The 9,069-nt window shown below is 48.0% G+C and overlaps 1 long non-coding RNA gene across 1 annotated transcript; it reads left to right on the forward strand.

Moving 5' to 3' along the window:
- Nucleotides 1–389: 389 nt before the first annotated feature.
- LOC119959777 lies at nt 390–6,217 on the forward strand. Its single transcript, XR_005459279.1, has 2 exons — nt 390–474; nt 6,033–6,217. It is a non-coding gene; the product is annotated as an uncharacterized LOC119959777 (long non-coding RNA).
- The last annotated feature ends 2,852 nt before the right edge of the window (nt 6,218–9,069 follow it).

Here is a 9,069-nt window from a genome sequence, read left to right on the forward strand (position 1 = left end):
CTAGTTTGTGTGTAAGGAGCAGGCTCGAGGGGCCGACTCCTAGTTTGTCTGTAAGGAGCAGGCTCGAGGGGCCGACTCTTAGTTTGTGTAAGGGGCAGCCTCGAGGGGGCGACTCCTAGATATTAGATATATCTCTGCTCAATATTAATTTATTGCCCCCTTAAATGTGAGCCATATTCTGGGGAAACCAACCCTTTAGTTGTGAACATTAGGAAAGAGACCATCCTTTTAGCCAGACAAATAAATGAATGAAGCTGAGGGACACTGCAGCGTGGGCATGAATGCTGGGTCTGAATGGGTTGTTTCACTGCATCGGGCACAAGGACCTTGCCGAGTGAGTCTCCGAAGCCTCGCCCATTACCGACGTCACCGCACACGCGCATGTGCGCCGCTCCATCTGAATCAAGATGGCGGCTGTGAAACTGAGCCTGTTATCGGGAAAAAGAACCGAATCTGCAAACGCAGGACCTGCAGGTACGTATTCCTGGTTTAAGGCCTTCACGCGGTGTTTAGAAACTCTCTCCCTCCAGAGTGGGCTCTATCGCTTCCTCCGGATTTCCGCATCCTTACCCGCTTCCCATGAGACAAAGAAGCGTCTCTTTCCCAGCCGCCATCACATCGCGCATGCCGCAACAGCTGCCAGGCATTACACCTGCGCACTGCTGTCCTGCGGTGTCGATAGGGGACATTCACCACCGCCAGGAATGCCGGGTAATGCACGCGCCATTGACCATCCCAATTAGTGAATAGTGATTTTTGTTTGCTATGATGTGAAGATTGGGCGAGTGGGATAAAAATCATACATAAATCCAAGTAAGAGGGAGGCCTGTGGCGTAATGGTTAGCAGTGGGACTGAGGCGCTGAGGGCCTAAGGCGCATGATGGACTTGGGTTGTGTTCATTGCTCTCTGTAGTTTCTGATGGTCTTGGCTGAGCAGTTCCCACAGCAGGCTGTGATGCAGCCAGATAGGATGTTTTCCCATCATGTTTTCCTGCATCTGTAAAAATCGTAAGACTCAATGTGGACATGCTGGATTTCCATAGTTTCCTGAGGAAGTATATGCGCTGTTATGCTTTCTTGGTCGTAGCGTCGATGTGGGAAGCCCAATCCATCTAATATTGGAAAATTGATATCTAATGAGAGGGAAATGAATTTGTGTATCCTTTTTAATGTGGCCAATCCATCAACCCGCACATCTTTGGGGCTCAGATCCACACAGAAACAGGGAGAACAATTTATGTATCCGTAATGAACATCGATATGCAGAGAGGAAGATAAAAATCCTTTAAACATCTCACTTGGCACAGAATTGTCTGAAACTCTAAACAGGAGCTTCAGGAAATCAAAGTACTGACAAATAGCCAACTGCCCAGCTGATGGAAGACATTCTTAAAATATAAATTGTTGGACCTTGATTCGAATCTTGGCTTGGGTCACTCTCCCATGTCTGCGTGGGTTTCCTCCGGGTGCTCCGGTTTCCTCCCACAGTCCACAGATTAGGTGAAATGGACATTATGAATTCTCCCTCAGTGTACCCGAACAGTAAGTTCATTGCAGTGTAAGCCTATTTGTGACACTAATAAAAAAAAGACATTCACTCACTTGACTGACCAACTCGGGTTCCAGCCCTCAAGTCTGGTGACAGACCTCACTGCTCCCTTGCCCTTCTGGTCTCTGAGCTCCTCTTGCTGCTGTTTCCCAGGGCAATCAGTGTCCACTCTCCTACATTACTCTGTCTGATGGAGTTCAGAGACTCAGAAGGATTGAGCACATGAATCTGAATTCAGAAATTCAGTTAAAGAAACATGATAAACTGAAAGATTTAAGTCACAGTATTTGATTGCAATTAATATATTAATTTTGTCTGACACTTATGCGGAATGGAAGCAAATTATGTTCGTTGTTTTATATAGTTCTTCTTTTCTATGGTTTTGACACATCATCTTTCTTTTTTCTTACATTTAAATGGTGGACCATGCTACTCAGAATTCCCTGCATGGGTCAATACAGATATTTTAGTTTATTAACAACTCCATATCACAAAAGAACACAGCTGAATACAAAACAATCAGCAATACAGTAAAAACATCCACAATACACCAAAACTGGATATTCTGAATTCTCCCTCGGTGAACCAGAATGGGGGCCGAAGGGTGGCGACTCGGGGATTTTCACAGTAACTTCATTGCAGTTAATGTAAGCCTACTTGTGACAATAAAGATTATTGTTATGAAACAGAAACCAATTAATAATCAACAAGAAAACAAAACCACCAGATTTCACGCCAGCACACGCCCACCACCACATCAGCAGAAAGGCTACCAAACGAGCAGCACAGACCGCTGGTAAAGGACACACTGATATGGGGCATGGCGGAACAGAGAGAGAGAGGAAAAACACACCCGTCCCAAGAGGGAGCACAGTTCAACCCAGAAACAGCTGTGTATGTGAGTGCATCCTATCTTAATCAAAAAGACTGGAATGCGCAGGTACAGAAAGTCTGGGCAGACCAATTATGAGCAGGGTTCAGTTAGAATGGGCATTGGATGCAGAAGCAATTTGGGCTGAAGTGGAGATGGTGGAGATGCTGCTGGGTTTAACCCATCGGACTGGGACTTAGGAGGACGAACAGGCCATTCAGCCCTCCAAGCCAGTTCCACCATTTAATAATATCAGGGTTGATATGGTTGTGGTCTCAGTTCCCTTTGCCTGTCTGCACCACCCACCTGCACCCAGAATCCTTGTCTCCCTTGTCTATCAAAAATCTATCATCCAACTCTGCCTTAAATAAATTCAATACCCCAGCCTCCACTTCTCTGGGGAAGTGAATTCGACAGACTAATGAACCTCGGAAACAAAAACATTATCCTCATTTAAGCTTTCACGTTCTCCCCATCTCTCATTCTTAAAGTGTGTCGCCTCATTCTAGTCTTTCCCACGGGTCCAAAACCGTCCTCATTTTTTTCCTCCTCTGAGCCTCTGAACTCCATCAGAGTAATGTAGGAGAGAGGACACTGATTGTCCTGGGAGAGGTGTGTAATCGGCGGGGCTTCGTTGTCGACCTTGGGTAAGGGTGCTCTTTCCAAGAGCCGGTGCAGACTCGATGGGCTGAATGGCCTCCTTCTGCACTGTAAATTCTATGATAACCTGCTCCACGTGTGGGAAGGGATTTATTCATCCATCCAATCTTCTGACACACCAGCGAGTTCACACTGGGGAGAGGCCGGTTCTTTGCTCTGACTGTGGGAAGACATTCATCCACTCGTCCTACCTCTTGAGAAACCAGAGAGTTCACAAGCAACAACTGGAATTGGATTCTGTTGTTAATGCTGCTGTTAATCACATCCAGGACTGAACCATGTTCATTCTGACAGTTGGAGAATGTTCATGCTGATGTTAATCACCCCACAACTTGCTGCAGTTTGATATTCTGATATGTGTCAAATGAATTTATGTTTTTTCAGATACACAGCAGGGACAGTAACTTCTCCAGGATATGAGGAAACTAACTGGTGTCCTGTTCCCGACTGCCCCATTTTAGGGTCTCTTCTCCTTTTTAAACCAGTTCTCATACCTTCAGTTACTCCCATGGACAGGTCCGAGCTCCCCATACCTTCCAGAGTGTTTCCTAAACCTCGGATCCAGGGAATGTTTTGGGAACACTCCCGGGACCACAAACACAAGATCCAGTCTTTTGGACTGAGAGCCAGTCTTTTGGACTGATGTACTGAATCTCATCATTAAGGGTGGGATGTTTGCAAAGCCTCCTCTTCCTGTGGTTACACTTTGGGCTGAAATTAATGAAGCCACAGATCTGTGTTTGCAAAGTGGATCATTGTAAACATGAGTTTAAGGTTACATTGTGCAGGAAGAGAAACAGAAACCAAAACCGCACAAGAGGCTGAGTTGTTGCTGATTTTAGTGAACTCCTTTCCCAGGATATTCTAAACTAACTGGTCTGTAATTGCTGGAACTGTCCTTTTTGAACAAGTGCATAACATTTGCAATTTTCCAGTCCTCTGGCACCCCCAGGAATGGTGGGAGATTATTGCCAGCACTGACTCGATCTTTAAAAGCTCCTTCTTCATGAGAATGAGGGGGATGAGAAAAATATCAGCCATGAGTGAAGCAGACTCGATGGGCCGAGTGGCCTCATTCTGCTCCTATGTCTTGTGATCATTGATGATTTCAGAGTAATACCTGTTTCTGTAGAACATTTAAACCTGTTGTCTTTATTTCAAAATGGATTTATCTTATGGATGTTGTTTGGAAAGTTATCCAGGGTTATCTATAGAGCACTGTATTCTTTTTGTGGGGTGGTCAGGATTGGTAGTTGATAAATTGTTCACTGTGTGTTTATAAAATGTTAACTGGATTCATAGAATAAACATTGTTTTGTTTTAAACATACTTTAGCTCTCTGTTGCATCACACCTGTAGAGTGGGCCCTTGTGCTCCCCATAACCAAAATCTATTTAATGTTATGGGTCAGATGAACTCCATGATGTACTTGGGGTTCTCTAAACCCTGGCCCATAATAGGCTGGATTCTCCGATCGACGAAATCGCGTTCGGTGATCAGCCGGACAATCCATTTTGACGCTGGAATCAGAGGAGGCACCCTTTTAACGATGCTCCACCCCTTAAAATGTTTTTTCTCGAGGAGTATGCCGCACGCCGTATGGACGGCCCCAGGACATCACCCAGGACCCTCCCCCGATGCTCCGCCCCCAATTGGCCGACTCCCCGATGGTGTGGGACACGTGTCCTCACAACTTTCAGGGACCTTGTCTGGTGGCTGCAGATTGTGTCCAGCGCTGTCACTGTCGGGGGGTGGGGGAGCCATTCCGCTGGCAGGGGAGGCTTCGGCTGGGACTGGGGGGATGGTCTGGGGGTGGCGAGGGGGGGGGGGATGGTCTGGGGGTGGTGAGGGGGGGGGGCTGGGGGGTGGCGAGGGGGGTGGCGAGGGGGGTTACAGGCAGGCAGATTTTGCCAAGCCGGGTCCGCACGCGGCCAGTACCATGCTGTACGGTGCGGCCGTCACAGGCCACAGCCCTGCGCATGCACGGCCATTGACCCAGCCATTCTGCAGCATAGCCACAGGTAGAGCCGGGGGCTTTATGCTGAGTGGCTGTTGACCCCCCCCCCCCCCCCCCCGGGCAGAGGATCGGTGTGGGGGCGCCGCCGGCTTTTGGTCGTAACGGGTCCTGCGGACAGAGAATACAGCCCACAATCGACACGTGTCCCACACCATCGGGGAGTCGGCCAATTGGGGGCGGAGCATCGGGGGAGGGTCCTGGGTGATGTCCTGGGGCCGTCCATACGGCGTGCTGGACATATTCGCTGCTCTTATATGCTGTGTCTCACTTAATATCGGTGTCGTGAACACAGAACATACAGTGCAGAAGGAGGCCATTCAGCCCCACGAGTCTGCACCGACCCACTTAAGCCCTCATTTCCACCCTATCCCAATAACCCAATAACCCCTCCTACCCTTTTTGATCACTAAGGGCAATTTAGCACATCTTTGGACTGTGGGAGGAAACCCACGCACACACGGGGAGAAGGTGCAGACTCTGCACAGACAATGACCCAAGCCAGAATGGAACCTGGGACCCTGGAGCTGTGCAGCAATTGTGCTGACCTCTATGCTACCGTGCTGCCCAGTGTGCCTTTTCAACCACCTCATCTACCTCTCCTACTTTCAGGGATATGTGAGCCTGCACTTCAATCTCCCTCTGTGCCTCTACACTTCGCACTCATACCAGTAATACTATTTCTCTTTGCCTTGTTTGTCCGCCCCAAATGTATTTATTACTTCACAATGTTGCAGATTAATATCCGTTTGTTACTATCTTACCAGCTGATCACTCGGCTGAATTTTCTGAAGGTTACAGCTTTCTTCCTCACAATCGCAAGACTGTCACTGTCTGAAACATGCCTCCTATGTCAAAGTTTAAATCATTGATATATACCACACAAAGCATGGAATCGTGTCCTGAGAAATACTCCTCTTTGCTTCCTGTTGCTGCAGGTGATGACATTTCCTGCACGTGTGATTGTCCAGCCTATGAGAAAGATGCTGCTTTCACCACAGGGAACAGGATGTGCATTCCACGGGACTAGGATGTCCTACTGTGCCTTTGTTTATCTGATTATTAACTGACTGAACCAGAATCAATTTCATATTAAAATAAATAAATGTTTATCAGCTACTCACCAATCAGCTTCTTCCATTGTGCTGAAGTCACCTTGTTTTATAGAATTAACTGAAATGATTATTATCTAAACACCTCAGAATTTAATTGACTGAGAAATTGAGATTTCCAACTGTTGCAATCCTTTGTTCGTTAGTGTTATCGTTATCCCCTAGATTTGATTAACTTAAAATTGAATGTAACTATATGATAAATTATGAATTTATTTTAACATTTACATTACTTGATTCATATATCCTTACTTTATAGTTGATTAATGTAGTGACCAGAACTGTACTCGGCACTCTAGCTGTGCTCTATGTTTTATAAAGTTCAAACATAATCTCCCTGTTCTTTCATTGGAGGAGAGGAACCTTTCTTTCTTTGTTTTTGTTGGCACGTGCGCCTGCGCGGTTGCTTATTCTGTGAATATCCGGCACCCGAGAGCCCCGCCCCTCATTAACTGATTCCTCCAACCAATCTCCTTCTCCTCCTATTGTTCCGGAGCTGCCGTCAATCATTGCCCGGGCATTGTGAAGTGTCAGGTGAGAGGTCAGTGTCGGGGGGCGGGGTTTACAAATCCCGAGTGCAGCCCCAGAGCCAAATGTGAAACAATGTTATTATTGATCAATCAGCGAGTCAGCCTGAGCCTGTGGCCGCTCGCACCATCAGCAACCGTCACAATGCCCGGGTAATTGACGGCAACTCCTGACCAATAGGAAGAGGGGGGGCGGAACTGGAGGACCAACCGGGAGCAGCTGGTCTTCCAACCAATCGGAGTGAATGAGGGGCGGGATCCGCTGTGATTGAAGCATGCGCAGTGTGGATAATGGCGAAGGCGAAAGGCTGTGTTTTCAGATCCGAAATTGGTAAAAGGCGTTTTGCAATCTGGAGGAAGCGAGAGATCGCGGGAGTGGGCGGAAACGTTGTGTAAAGTTGTTGTAAGCCGCAAACTTCGGAAATCTTTACGGGACCCCGTTTGTACCGAGCGGAGCTGCAGCTCCTCATATTCGGCTCGGGTTAACGGCCGCCATCTTTATTGGATGTGCATCAGGGCGCATGCGCGTTTCTCATCTTTGTCGGGGCGATGTTTCAATGAGTGGGAGGAGCTTGTTCCCCATTGTTCAGAATGGAGACAACTTGTCCATCAAACTGGATTAGTCTTTGAGTCCCAATGTCTTATTGATGATGCAAAGCGGTGGCAGAGATGGAAAGAAAAGGAAGCCAATCCTACTGAATGAAAGAGGGACAAGTGTATTGATTAGAATTGCAACGCCTTGAGCCCTTTGTCAAAGATTGAGTGAAACACTTGGCTCACCCTTCCGCAGCCTGGTCTGGAATCATAGAATTTACAGTGCAGAAGGGGGCCATTCAGCCCATCGGGTCTCCACCGGCTCTTGGAAAGAGCACCCGACCCAAGCCCACGTCTCCACCCTATCCCCAAAACACAGTAACCCGACCCAACACTAAAGGGCAATTTTGGACACGAAGCGCAATTTACATAGAATTTACACTGCAGAAGGAGGCCATTCGGCCCATCGAGTCTGCACCGGCTCTTGGAAAGAGCACCCTACCCCCTACCCAAGGTCAACACCTCCACCCCATCCCCAGAACTCAGTAACCCCACCCAACACTAAGGGCAATTTTGGACACTAGGGGCAATTTATCATGGCCAATCCACCTAACCCGCACATCTTTGGACTGTGGGAGGAAACCGGAGCACCCGGAGGAAACCCACGCACACACGGGGAGGATGTGCAGACTCCGCACAGACAGTGACCCAAGGCAGAATCGAACCTGGGACCCTGGAGCTGTGAAGCGATTGTGCTATCCACAATGCTACTGTGCTGCCCATTTAGCATGGCCTTATCCTCTTCACTAGTCTACCCAAACCCCTTACGTTCCAGGTGACCAGCCCCGAATCAGGGGTCTCCCACCCCCCCCTCCCCATTACGGAATCAGCCATAAGGGACTATCCAGTAAATCTTCAAAAGGTCGGTCCAAGGGTCCACCAAGGTGACAGCCACACACACCAGCTATCAGCTCGCTAACCCATCCCACCACCCCCCATTTCCCATCAGCGCCCGACCTAGACACAAATTGAATCCACACCCACCCTCCTAGGTTCCGACCCAGAAGCTAAGCTTTTTTTAAAATTTAGAGTAGCCAATTCATTTTTTCCAATTAAGGGGCAATTTAGCGTGGCAAATCTACCTATTCTGCACATCTTTGGGTTGTGGGGGCGCAACCCACGCTAACACGGGGAGAATGTGCAAACTTCACACGGACAGTGACCCAGAGCCGGGATCGAACCTGGGACCTCGGTGCCGTGAGGCAGCAGTGCTAACCCACTGCGCCACCATGCTGTCCCCCCAGAAGCTAAGCTTGTCGAACCAGCCAAAACTGGTTCAACCACTGCAGCTTCACACCCTTCTCACTCCCGTTCACCAGCCTATCTGGTGAAAATATTTTCCTGTCGGCGGCATGGTGGCACAGTGGTTAGCACTGCTGCCTCACGGTACCCAGGACCCGGGTTCGATCCCTGCCCGGGTCACTGTCCGTGTGGAGTTTGCACATTCTCCCAATGTCTGCGTGGGTCTCACCTCCACAACCCAAAGGTATGCAGGGTAAGTGGATTGGCCATGCCAAATTGCACCTTAATTGGAAAAAAATAATTGGTTACTCTAAATTTAATTTACAAAAGAATTGTTTCTTTCCTAATGTTCTCAATTAAAGGGGTGAGTTCCCCAGGAGATGGGTGACATTTCAGGGGGCATTAAATTAATATTGGACAAAGATATGTCTCGTGTTCGTATATGGAACAGATTAGATATATTATTTGCGGTTCTATAATAAAGTAAACGTATTATTATT

The sequence above is a fragment of the Scyliorhinus canicula genome, unplaced genomic scaffold (assembly GCF_902713615.1).
Source record: "Scyliorhinus canicula unplaced genomic scaffold, sScyCan1.1, whole genome shotgun sequence".
In the NCBI taxonomy this organism is placed as follows: domain Eukaryota; kingdom Metazoa; phylum Chordata; class Chondrichthyes; order Carcharhiniformes; family Scyliorhinidae; genus Scyliorhinus; species Scyliorhinus canicula.